The sequence below is a fragment of the Cherax quadricarinatus genome, chromosome 14 (assembly GCF_038502225.1).
Source record: "Cherax quadricarinatus isolate ZL_2023a chromosome 14, ASM3850222v1, whole genome shotgun sequence".
NCBI lineage: Eukaryota > Metazoa > Arthropoda > Malacostraca > Decapoda > Parastacidae > Cherax > Cherax quadricarinatus.
Window position 1 is genome coordinate 24405890 of NC_091305.1, and position 12680 is coordinate 24418569.

Here is a 12680-nt window from a genome sequence, read left to right on the forward strand (position 1 = left end):
TGATATACCTGTGTCAGGAGCGATATGGTATACCTGTGTCAGGGACAGTATGATATACCTATGTCAGGAATAGTATGGTGTACCTGTGCCAAGTACAGCATGGTATACCTGTATCAGAGACAGTATGGTATACCTCTGTCAAGTACGGTATAGTATACCTGTGTCAGGGACGGTACGGTATACATGTGTCAGGAACAGTATGGTATACCTGTGTCAAATACAATGTGGTTTACCTGTTTCAGGTACAGTATGGTATACCTGAGACAAAGATAATTAGGTATAGCTGTCAAGTACAATATGGTATACCTGTTTCAGGTACAGTATGGCATACCTGTGTCAAAGATAATTAGGTATACATGTGTCAGAGATAATTTATACCTGTGTGAGTGATAAGGTATGCCTGTGTCAAGGATAATAAGGTATACCTGTATTAAAAACAGTATGATATACGTGTGTCATGGATTATAAGGTGCACCTGTGTCAGGGATAATAAGGTATATCTGTATCAAGAACAGTATGGTATACCTGTATCAAGGACAGTATGGTATATCTGAGTCTGGGACAGTATGGTATACCTGTGTCTGGGACAGTGTGGTATACCTGTGTCTGGGACAGTATGGTGTACCTATGTCTGGGACAGTATGGTATATTTGTCTGGGACAGTATGGTATACATGTGTTTGGGACAGTATGGTATACCTGTGTTTGGGACAGTATGGTATACCTGTGTTTGGGACAGTATGGTATACCTGTGTTTGGGACAGTATGGTATACCTGTGTTTGGGACAGTATGGTATACCTGTGTTTGGGACAGTATGGTATACCTATACCTGTGTTGGGGACGTGGGGAAGGGGTGGTATCCATCCGGATACTGATCCAGCCCACCCGGGCTTAACCAAAGTGACAAAATTAGTTATGATCCATCCAATCTGAAGTGTAAACACTAGGGTATTTAAACATCCTTCTGTACAGTATAAATAATGTTAATTACGCAGCTAATAGAATAGCAGAAAATTCCCTCCCCCCCTAAAAAAAAATAACAGAATCCAGGTGTGTGGCATCGTAGGGCACTGAAAACACCAGAGGGAGAGAAAAATCCTATATAAACTGTGAATTTTTGACGATCTAAACATTTACAAAAGCAGATAACAAGAGGAACGCACCCCATGAACGCATAGTGCGCCCCCCAAAAAAACGTCGATAATGTGCAACATTTTGGTGGGAGAAAGAGAGAGAGAGAGAGAGAGAGGGCGGTGGCGAGCGCCGGCAACCAGCCGCGAGTGGCTATCGGTGATGCCACTTGCTGTAGATTTATCACTAGTGTTGTGTCGGTGGTGTTGGTGAGCGGATGTGCGCTCTCTCACTCCGTGTCGTACACTGTGTGCTTTCCCCCATCTTTTGAACTATAGTGTTACTGTGATCATCCAGACCTTGCCGGACATTACCAGGGCTTTGCTTTTTTTCCCCCTTCTTTAACAAGTGTAGTTTAACTTAGCGTCCGAATTATGAGAGGACCTCAGGTAATAAATGTTGGCAGCAGCAGTTGGATTTCAGAGACCTGATTGGATTTGCGAAACAGAGGTCAAAGGGAGACTTAGCGGAAGCCCTGCTGCCTGTGTCAACACTTTTCTCCATATTCAAGGTAAGAAGAATCATTATGATGCTGTGTCGGGCATGGTGCCTGATGCCAGGCACCAGTGCCTCGGTGATAAGAGTCCAGGAGATTCAGTGGGCATAATCACGAGTTCACACTCCCAAAAACCAATCACATAATCCCCCTTACTCATGTAATCAAATGAATCGATCGAATTTTATTTTTTTCGAGGGAGGGGGGGGGGGAGACGATGAGTTTGTTCTATAGGGCTTCGGAGAAAAAATTAGAACTATGGAAAAATAATCCTATCTCATAAGAAATCTATTGAACCAGGATAAAGCGTGCTGAACCAACACACTCTTGAAAAGCGCAGGATGAGGTGAGACATGATCGAGGTGCACAACTGCAAGATGGTGTAAAAAATAAAAAGATATAAATTAGATGGTGAGGATGTGCAACCAAGGAAAACCTCTGTGTAATGGATTCAAGTTGGATAATTTCAGGATTGAAAAGGATATAGTTGAATACCTGCTTGGCGACGAAGTTATTAAATGAAACAATCTGCGTTGAAGCGTCAGTACTGCTAATACCGCGCGTAACATTAAAAATACCCTGGATATATATATATATATATATATATATATATATATATATATATATATATATATATATATATATATATATATATATATATATATATATACCATCGTGTGCTCTGGGCGGGATCTTAGTTCGTTCCAAGCTGAATGTCTATTTTGTCGAAACTTGTATGTGCGTTTGTCTCTGCCTTCACCTATTTGTGGCAATGATTTTCGAGTCGTAGATCATTAGAGAGAGACTGAGTAAGTCAGTCAGAGGGAGTGAGAGAGTGAATTTACAAAAGTGTAGGTACAGAAAGTGTTCGTAGTGTTCAGTCATAACTATTGTATTGTACGTGCTGTTGTCTGTGTGGAAGTTTGTTTGTGTGCCTACGCCGTTCCCCTCATTGTTCGCACCTTCGCCAGGTACAAATACAAAAACACGTCTCAGCAGTTGACACGCATATACGCCTGCAGGCCCCGCACGACATTCCCTCATTACTGCACCAATACATGTGAATATTGAACGAGGGAATCCGTTCACAGAATGATACCACTAAATTGGAATAAAAAGGAGGTAATTCTTGGAAATCAAAAGAAAGGGTTACCTTAGTTTTTTTGCTCGTGTGTGTGTGTGTATATATATATATATATATATATATATATATATATATATATATATATATATATATATATATATATATATATATATGTCGTGGCGAATATGTAAAACTGGTCAATTAGCAAGAACTCATTTAAAATTAAGTCCTTTCTAAAATTTTCTCTTATACGTTTAGAGATATATTGTTCTCATTAATGTTAATGTAAAAGTTTTTAATTTTGCTCCAAATGAATCTTAGAAAACTTACCTAACCTTATTATAACAAGAGCAATTTATTTTAGCCTAACCCAACTAAATATATTTTAGATTTGTTTACAATAATTTAATACTAAGCAAATACAGTGAAATGTATTTTTTTCGTTAGGTTCAGAATGATTTTGGCGAAATTATTGCATACACAAATTTTCACTTGTCCTATATGGCAAGATGAACGTTGCTATTTAAGCCAAGATCGCAAGTTCTGACTATTCGGCACGACATATATATATATATATATATATATATATATATATATATATATATATATATATATATATATATATATATATATATATATATATGTCGTGCCGAAGAGGTAAAACTTGCGATTTTGGCTTAAATAGCAACGCTCTTCTTGCCGAATAAGACAAGCGAAAATTTGTGTAGGCAATAATTTCGCAAAAATCACTTTGAACCTGACGAAAAATATATATTTCATTATGTTTGTTTATTATTAAATTATTGTAAACTTATCTAAAATATATTTAGTTAGATTAGGCTAAATTAAATTGCGCTTGTTATAATAAGGTTAGGTAAGTTTTCTAATGTTCTTTTGGTACAAAATCATTAATTTTTATATTAACATAATTGAAAAAATGTCTTTAAACGTACATGAGAAAATTTTAGAAAGGACTTATTTTTAAATGAGTTCTTGCTAAATGACCAATTATGCATATTCGACACGATATATATATATATATATATATATATATATATATATATATATATATATATATATATATATATATATATATATATATATATATATATATATAACAATGAAATCACGAAACAAGTAATTTTAAATCATTTACCAAACTGCGGCAGGCCAGTAGACCCTACGAACCTTGTACTGCCTCTAGAGGCAGCACAATGTACGTATCACCTTACCACTACGCCACTGATCCTACAAGAACCAAGCACACAGCACGTAGCTATGTGTTTGTCTTGGCCCGAGGACACTCGTGGCTGTGGTATCTCAAGGATTAATTTCAGCCCCATCCTGTTTGAATACCCGCCTCAGCAAGCAGTCTATATAGCAATGAAATCACGAAACACGTGATTTTAAATCATATGTATATATATATATATATATATATATATATATATATATATATATATATATATATATATATATATATATTACAAGAATCAATATTATATTAAAATTTTGAGACCATAATGTTGCGATACATCATGTCATCTCGTGTACTTAAATGAATTAGTTAAGTCAGTGTGATAACTTTTTACAGAGGCCTGATCATGAACGACGGCGAAACTTTCGTTGACTTATCGTGTTAAATTTGAAAGGTCTTTCAGGAAAACAGTTTTTAAATACTTAGGTTCGATTCAATATTTTGTCTTTTTTTGTCAGTTTTATGCAAATCTGTGTCTGCATTGTGACTTGATAACAAAACATAGCAGTGCTGTTATTAACTTCTTTTTCGCGGTATCACTAAAATACCACTATCAACAGAATGATCATTAAACTAATCTCATAATCACTCGGACATTGAATATCTCTTCCTTGTTAACATACAATATCTCGATACACTCTACGTTGGTGACAAAAGCAGTTCATATAAGTCCGTATAAAAAGTAGTGATGCGTTCTCTCGTGTATATGACGATGACCACAATAAAGGTTTCCTTAATTGCAAACTAGCCGCTTAATCTGATAATTGCATTAAACGACAAATTGTGAAATCTAATCTCATTGCATCAGTTCCAAACTTCATTTGTCCGAATGAAATTTAATTTCAACACGGCAGTGTAAACACAAGTCAATAGAAGTTACTGCAAAGGTCATAGGGGGGGTCAACTCATTTTTAAGTAGTGATGCTTCTACTCCCATCCCAGTCTAGTCCGGCTGACGTGGTTAAATAATGCTGTAGTAAGTCGCTTGGGCTCGGCCTCTGTAACCATAGTTGGGTGAGTACACGCACTAGAAAATTCAAAACAAAAGATGCCTAAGCAGTGATGATTCTCTTCAAGCCAATTGTTCTTCCTAGGCTTGAATATTTCTGTATTCCGTTAAAGGCAGGTGAAATTGCAGACCTGGAGAATGTGCAGAGAACCTTCGCTACTCGCATAAATACAGTCAAACATCTAAATTACTGAGGAAAAGCAGGCTTGAACTAAGTACATTAGGTGAAAATTCCATAGTGTGAAAGGACCAAGAGTTTTCAATACTTTCCCTTCATACATTAGGGGGATTACCAAGAGAGCCACGGCTGTCTTCAAGAGAGAACTTTACAGGTTTCTCAAATTAGTTCCTCATTAGCAAGGCTGTGGTGCATACGCTAAACTTCGTATGGCTAGCATGAACACCCTAGTTGATGAGATCATTTACTGGAAGGGCTAGTATGAGACCGGGACGCGGGGTGTTGACTCTGAGAACACTCTCCAGTAGACTCTAGGTGGATATATATATGACTCACGAAATCGTAATGACACGATTGCAAACAAACCATACCACGGGCGGGAATTGAACCCGTGGTCAGAGAGTCTCAAAACTGTGGCTAACGCGACGGTCTGGAGTTTTGAGACTCTCTGACCACGGGTTCAAATCCCACCCGTGGTATGGTTTGGATATGTGTGTGTGTGTGTGTGTGTGTGTGTGTGTGTGTGTGTGTACTCACCTAGTTGTACTCACCTAGTTGAGGTTGCAGGGGTCGAGTCCAAGCTCCTGGCCCCGCCTCTTCACTGGTCGCTACTAGGCCACTCTCCCTTAACCATGAGCTTTATCGTACCTCTGCTTAAAGCTATGTATGGATCCTGCCTCCACTATATCGCTTGTGTGTGTGTGTTTGTGTGTGTGTGTGTGTGTGTGTTTTTATATATATATATATATATATATATATATATATATATATATATATATATATATATATATATATATATATATATATATATATATAATACCACAAAAAGAACATGAGTCTCAGGTTGTCTAAGTATTGAGTATCTTTTTCCCAGCATAAAGTTTCGACTCTTTCACTAAATTTAAAATAGCTGTGACCGTTTCTCTTACCTTAATTTTTTTTTTTTTTCATAATTTCTGCCTACTTTAGAAAAATCGTTTTTTCCCTAACATTAAAAAATTAAAGTGTTTCTCCTACCCAAAAAAACAAAAACAAAAGTAATTTGCTTTAAAATGCCTGTGACTTCTCCAAGTATAAAAAAAAGTGTTCAACTAGCACAGCTCTGAACACCACGTCTGTTGCACAGTTTGTTGTCAACAGCCCCTAAGAGACTTCAGAATATCTTTCAAGAATTGTACTTGCTCGCTCTACTCTCACTTTTCTTCCTTCTTCCTGCATATAAAACTCCTTCGTTTTCCTCTGTAGCAATATGTAAACACCATTGTTATTGTGTTGGCTGTGCTGAAGTAGGTGACAGTAATGATCATAATAATAATAATAAATATAATAATATAAATAATAGTAGTAAATATAATAATAATAGTAATAATAGTAATCATAATACCCCTCAAGGGAGGCTCCTTGACGTTGGTGAGGGGCTCTTGATCTAGGGAATTGGATCTGTGCTCCGGTTCCCTGAATTGAACCGGAATACCTTCCACTCCCCCCAAAATGCACTGTATAATCCTACGGGTTTAACGCTTCCCCGTGATTATAATAATAATAATAATAATAATAATAATAATAATAATAATAATAATAATAATAAAAACAGGTCACACTGACGTTGCTGAAATAAATCACAAAATAATAACATTCATGAACGACGTTTCGGTAATTCCTGGGCCATTGTTAAGAAACAAGCAGAGACCAGATAACAGGTCGGGAAGTAAGAGATCAGTAATTTGGTTACCAATATTAGCATTAAATTTTTTTCGTAGCAGTAGAATTAGTTGCAGCAGCAGAAACAGTAGCGATAATGGTAACAGTGGCTGTATTAACGACAGTATAGTAGTAATAATAGTGTGTTAATTTTGTGAATAAAAATAAATATTGTAATAACTCGTAAAATGACCTAACCACAAAAGTAACATTAAGCGCTCTGGCCATACGAACGTATACGTATTTTGTCTAGCTCTCTATTTGGGATCTGTTCTCTGGTCTATCCTGTTGGCTATACTTCATCGTCTTGTCTGTACGGATTATTCAGAATTGTCACTCCATGACACTAGAAAGTAGAAGTGCAAACATTTCCCCACGATGGGTGAAATTGCACGCCGGCGTTATGATGTGTGAAAGCGGACACATGACCCATAGATACTACATAGATATACTTAATACACGGTGTACACCCACTTATCATATTACATAGGCACATACAACGCCAGGTGTGTGCACTCACCACAACAGGTATTCACTCCAGTCACCACTCATTTCCTCGTTTGAGTTCTCCCTCATGGGAGATGCCTTGATATCGGTGAAGAGCTCTTGATCCAAGGATTAAAAACCTGATTACTATTGGGCGATGCATGCCTTTCACAGGTTTATGTATGTATATATATATATATATATATATATATATATATATATATATATATATATATATATATATATATATATATATATCATGCCAAGAGTGGTGTAGATAAAGCTGGAGTCATTATTAAAGTTGAAGTTGGTCCCGGTAGTTGATTTTATGGGCAGTGGAAATATTTACATACGAGAAAGCGTTAATTCCGATGGTATCATACGCAACCTGGGGAAAGGTAATCAGGTTAAATTCGAAAAGAAAGATGAAAGATTGTCCTTATTCCTTGGAACAAGAGCCTTTCACCAGCACTACTTCAAGGGCTTTTCTTAATGCTAAGTTGTCATTTATTGACGTTTGTTGAGGATGTTTTGTTGTTTTTATTGAGAGATGATTTGTTTGCTATCGTAATTAGTTAAAACCTTGTTAGTAAGTGAAGACTTTTGCTATTTATTTTAATTGAAGATTTGTTATTGTTAGTGGAAGACTTGTTACTGTTAGTTAAGACCTGTTACTGTAGATGGAACTTGTTACTGTTAGTTACGACCTGTTACTGTAGATGGAACTTGTTACTGTTAGTTACGACCTGTTACTGTAGATGAAACTTGTTACTGTTAGTTACGACCTGTTACTGTAGATGAAACTTGTTACTGTTAGTTACGACCTGTTACTGTAGATGGAACTTGTTACTGTTAGTTACGACCTGTTACTGTAGATGAAACTTGTTACTGTTAGTTACGACCTGTTACTGTAGATGGAACTTGTTACTGTTAGTTACGACCTGTTACTGTAGATGGAACTTGTTACTGTTAGTTAAGACCTGTTACTGTAGATGAAACTTGTTACTGTTAGTTAAGACCTGTTACTGTTACTTGAAGACTTGATAATGTTAGTTGTAGACTTGTTACTGTTAGTTGAAGACTGTTACTGTTACTTGAAGAGTTGATAATGTTAGTTGTAGACTTGTTACTGTTACTTGAAGACTTGATAATGTTAGTTGTAGACTTGTTACTGTTAGTTGAAGACTGTTACTGTTACTTGAAGACTTGATAATGTTAGTTGTAGACTTGTTACTGTTAGTTGTAGACTTGTTACTGTTACTTGAAGACTTGATAATGTTAGTTGTAGACTTGTTACTGTTACTTGAAGACTTGATAATGTTAGTTGAAGACTTGTTACTGTTAGTAGAAGACTTGTTACTGTTAGTTGAAGACTGTTACTGTTACTTGAAGACTTGATAATGTTAGTTATAGACTTGTTGCTGTTAGTTGAAGACTTGTTACTGTTAGTTGAAGACTTGTTACTGTTAGTTGAAGACTTGTTACTGTTAGTAGAAGACTTGTTACTGTTAGTTGAAGACTTGATAATGTTATTTGAAGGCTTGATAATGTTAGTTGAAGACTTGATAATGTTATCTGAAGACCTGTTTTTGTTAGTTGAAGACTTGTTACTGTTAGTTGAAGACTTGATAATGTTAGTTGAAGGCTTGTTACTGTTAGTTGAAGACTTGATAATGTTAGTTGAAGACTTGTTACTGTTAGTAGAAGACATGTTACTGTTAGTTGAAGATTTGTTACTGTTAGTTGAAGACTTGATAATGTTAGTTGAAGACTTGATAATGTTAGTTGAAGACTCTAATGAGTGAGCTGAGTTTGCTTTGCACTTCCCTGCAAGTTTTATTCCTCATTGTTTCTTAGTGGAGTAACTGAACCATGTTCTCATTGAACATATTGTTTTTCGTGACCCACTGGGATAGTTAATATTGGTATTTGCTATGTCCTCAATGGACATAGCAAATATCACTGAGGACACTGATACAGTTACGTGACTAATGTCTCTATGCTGAATAGGATAATGAGAAAGAGAACTAGGGCGAGTACTAATCTCGAGATATGATTAAAAGAAAAATTCTGCGTTATGGAGGGAATTTTTGAGATGCGGGTATGAAATCTTCATTAAAGTGCGGCAAGTTTTCATTTACGGCCGAAAAAACATCAGTTTATGACAGGGAAATTTGAGTTATGGTAATTAGACGACTTACGGCAGCTAGACCGAAGGTATATATAGGCTTGAACCTTGGTTGGCTTACCAGAAACAGGAACGGTGAGTGAAAACCCTGAGTTATGGTGGGATGGAACTTGAACTGTAGGGGGTAGAATGAGAGGGGAAATTAGCTTATGCTTTATTTACGAGGCTGTGAGGCAAGGTAAGATTCGAACCATTGTGGCCAGAGTTGCTTCATGGCTGTGAGGCAAGGTAAGATTCGAGCCATTGTGGCCAGAGTTGCTTCATGGCTGTAAGGCAAGGTAAGATTCGAGCCATTGTGGCCAGAGTTGCTTCATGGCTGTGAGGCAAGGTAGATTCGAACCATTGTGGCCAGAGTTGCTTCATGGCTGTAAGGCAAGGTAAGATTCGAACCATTGTGGCCAGAGTTGCTTCATGGTTAAAATACACATTCGTCGGTGCTAGTAAGACTTACCATAAGATTGGAAGACTTAATTTTTACTTGAGTTTTAGTAGGAACGCCTAAATTACGACAGGAAAGGATGAATTATGGGAACTGCTGAATCATGGAGAACTTCCTAAATTATAGTAGGAACTCTCAAATTATTGCAGGAACTGCCGGATTGAGGTTGAAACTTCTAATTTGTAGTAGGTCCTAAATTATTTTAGGAATTGTTGAATTGGGGAAAGAACTCCTTAATTATGGTAGGAACTGCTTAAAATTAAGTGTTCATGTAAATTTTAGAAATTTCTCATTTATAATGTGTAATTTTTGGAAATAATAAATCTACCTATATTAATCCGGGAACTATTGAACTGTGGTAAAAAGTCAAAAAGAGTAGTAGGAACTCTCAACATCAACAACAGTGCTGTGGACAGGAAAATACGGGTTACTGCAGTCTCTCTCTCTCTCTCTCTCTCTCTCTCTCTCTTTACTCAGGGTTTTACAAGTTTAGGTTAAGGTTGCTTACTGTATTTACAAGCTAGCTCTTACATCAGCTCATTTTGAAACTCACTCTCTTTCTCTCTCTCTCTCTCTCTCTCTCTCTCTCTCTCTCTCTCTCTCTCTCTCTCTCTCTCTCTCTCTCTCTCTTCCCTTTCCCCTCGACCTTTGCGTATAGCAGTAGTCCACCACGAGGATCGGTAGTTTGGTCTGGGACTCTAACTTCTACAAGTCACCGGGCAGTTTGTCCCTCCTGTAGCTCCTACAGCCCTTGCAGCCGAGTTACCACCCTCGCTGCAAGAGGGGGCTAATATGGCAACTTCGTCAGACTGTGCGATTGAAGAGGCAAATTGCAGCTACGGACTTATACGGCAACGCGAGCTGGAGTTATCAGATTGCAGGCGAGCCTCGGCTTCGCTAGATATTTTATGACAACTTAGTCTAGTGTAGTGTGTGGGGTGTGTACTCACCAATTTGTACTCGCCGATTTGTGTTTGAAGAGGTTCGAGACTCAGCCTCTGGCCACGTCTAGATTGCTTTGATCGACATCACTGGTGTCTGTCGTTTTGGACCTTATCATATCTACTCTGTAAGTTGTGTATGGAGTTTGCCTTCACCTCTGCCTAATCCATGCCAACCCACTTTTTTTTTTAACCATCCTGAGAGTAAAATCTTATTTCCTCTCTCCTTTATGATTCATTTGTGTTTCCATTTTCACTCAGTGTTCCCTTGACTATGGTCCTCTTAATTCAGATAGTGTACCCTCTTATGTGCCTTAGTAAATCCTCTTAACATTTTGTATATCAATCGTTTCTTCCCTCGTCCTCTCCAAGGTTTTCAAGTTCATTTCCCTCAACTTCTCCTCACAGTGCATTTCAGTCAGTTCTGGCATTATTCTGATGCAAACTGTTGGACATCTTCGAGCATCTGCAGCTGCTTGACCATGCTGGGGCCGCGTGCTCAGTGACTGGACTAAAATATATCGTGGTCTATATCAAGTTCTGAAGGATCTTTCAATCAAGTTCTTGAAATCTTTTCTATTTGTAATTCTGGTGATATGATTGGTGCTATGTTTACCCCAGGTCCTTTGAAACCATCTGACATTAACAGCTTCTCTCTGCTCATGCTGTTTCTACTCTGTCCGGTCTTCGTTCACTTTCTTCAGCTCGCATGATCTTGCGAATGTTCAGGTTGAATTCGATAACCACTTGTTTGACCACATCTACGGTATTTTGAGTTCTCTCTCTAGTGTTTATCACTCTCTTTTCCTGTACTTATTCTTCTCACATGTTTTGCATCATCCACAGTGACACATAGGACTCATTACCCTCCCACAGGAATAATAGGGGTTCCTTGGGAATCCAACTCGGTACATTCTCCCATTCAATTATTTCATCATCGTTTACTCTTACTGTCTGTCTTCTGTCATTTAAGTAGAACTTTGCCTCTTAACTCTGCGCTTTCCAGTAGTGTGTGTGTGTGTGTGTGTGTGTGTGTGTGTGTGTGTGTGTGTGTGTGTGTGTGTGGCACGTGAGAGAGAGAGCGAGAGAGTAAATTATTTATAAATAGAAATGTGAAGCTCCTTCATATTTCCCTTCTTAGCTAGATGGGCTGAAGAAAGTATGTGAAATACCGCAGTAAAAAATAAAAAAGAATGTCGTTACAAATGAACTCATTTATTTTTCTGTGTAAATAAAAGACACATAAATACTAGATTGTAGCAGTGGCCAGGAGTCTGAGGAAGGCAGGTAGTGTCATACACGTCACATACACTAGGCTCTCCAGGGTAATACACAACACGCTTTGCGTAATATCAACGCACTTTACCAACGTTTCCTGTGCGCTCGGGAAAAGCGCTGCCGTTACCAGTTCCATAGCGCAGTTTCTACATGCCAGCATTTTCTAGTGCGCATTGAGAAAGACCTAATGTAACTACCTCGCTCAGTTTTCGTTTATCAAAGCATTCTCTGCGCTCTCGGAATAATTCAGCAGCACAATTTACGTTTCTTCTTCCTTTTTCTATGCTCTCGGGAAGTGCGCAGTCGTTCCTAGTTCCGTAATTTTTTATGTTATCTTTTAATTTGCATGTGCGTTTAGATTAGCGGTGTTTTTTCCTTTTATTTTTATCACAGCGTGAGATAAAAGTCGGGCAGTATATTGTTTGCAGCGGAAATAGCATGAAGCCTGGCAACGGGAAATGTTTAAAATGTAAACCTGCTAAGCTTATCTA

The 12680-nt window shown here is 37.6% G+C and overlaps 1 protein-coding gene across 2 annotated transcripts in view; it reads left to right on the top strand.

Annotated features, from left to right (window-relative positions):
* The first annotated feature begins 1325 nt into the window (after window positions 1-1325).
* Ten-a (tenascin accessory) overlaps window positions 1326-12680 on the top strand; it is a 1550399-nt gene continuing 1539044 nt past the window's right edge. For both annotated transcript variants that reach the window (XM_070084924.1, XM_070084928.1), the window contains exon 1: window positions 1326-1642. The gene's annotated coding sequence lies outside the window, so the exon portion shown is untranslated. The remainder of the gene's footprint in view (window positions 1643-12680) is intronic.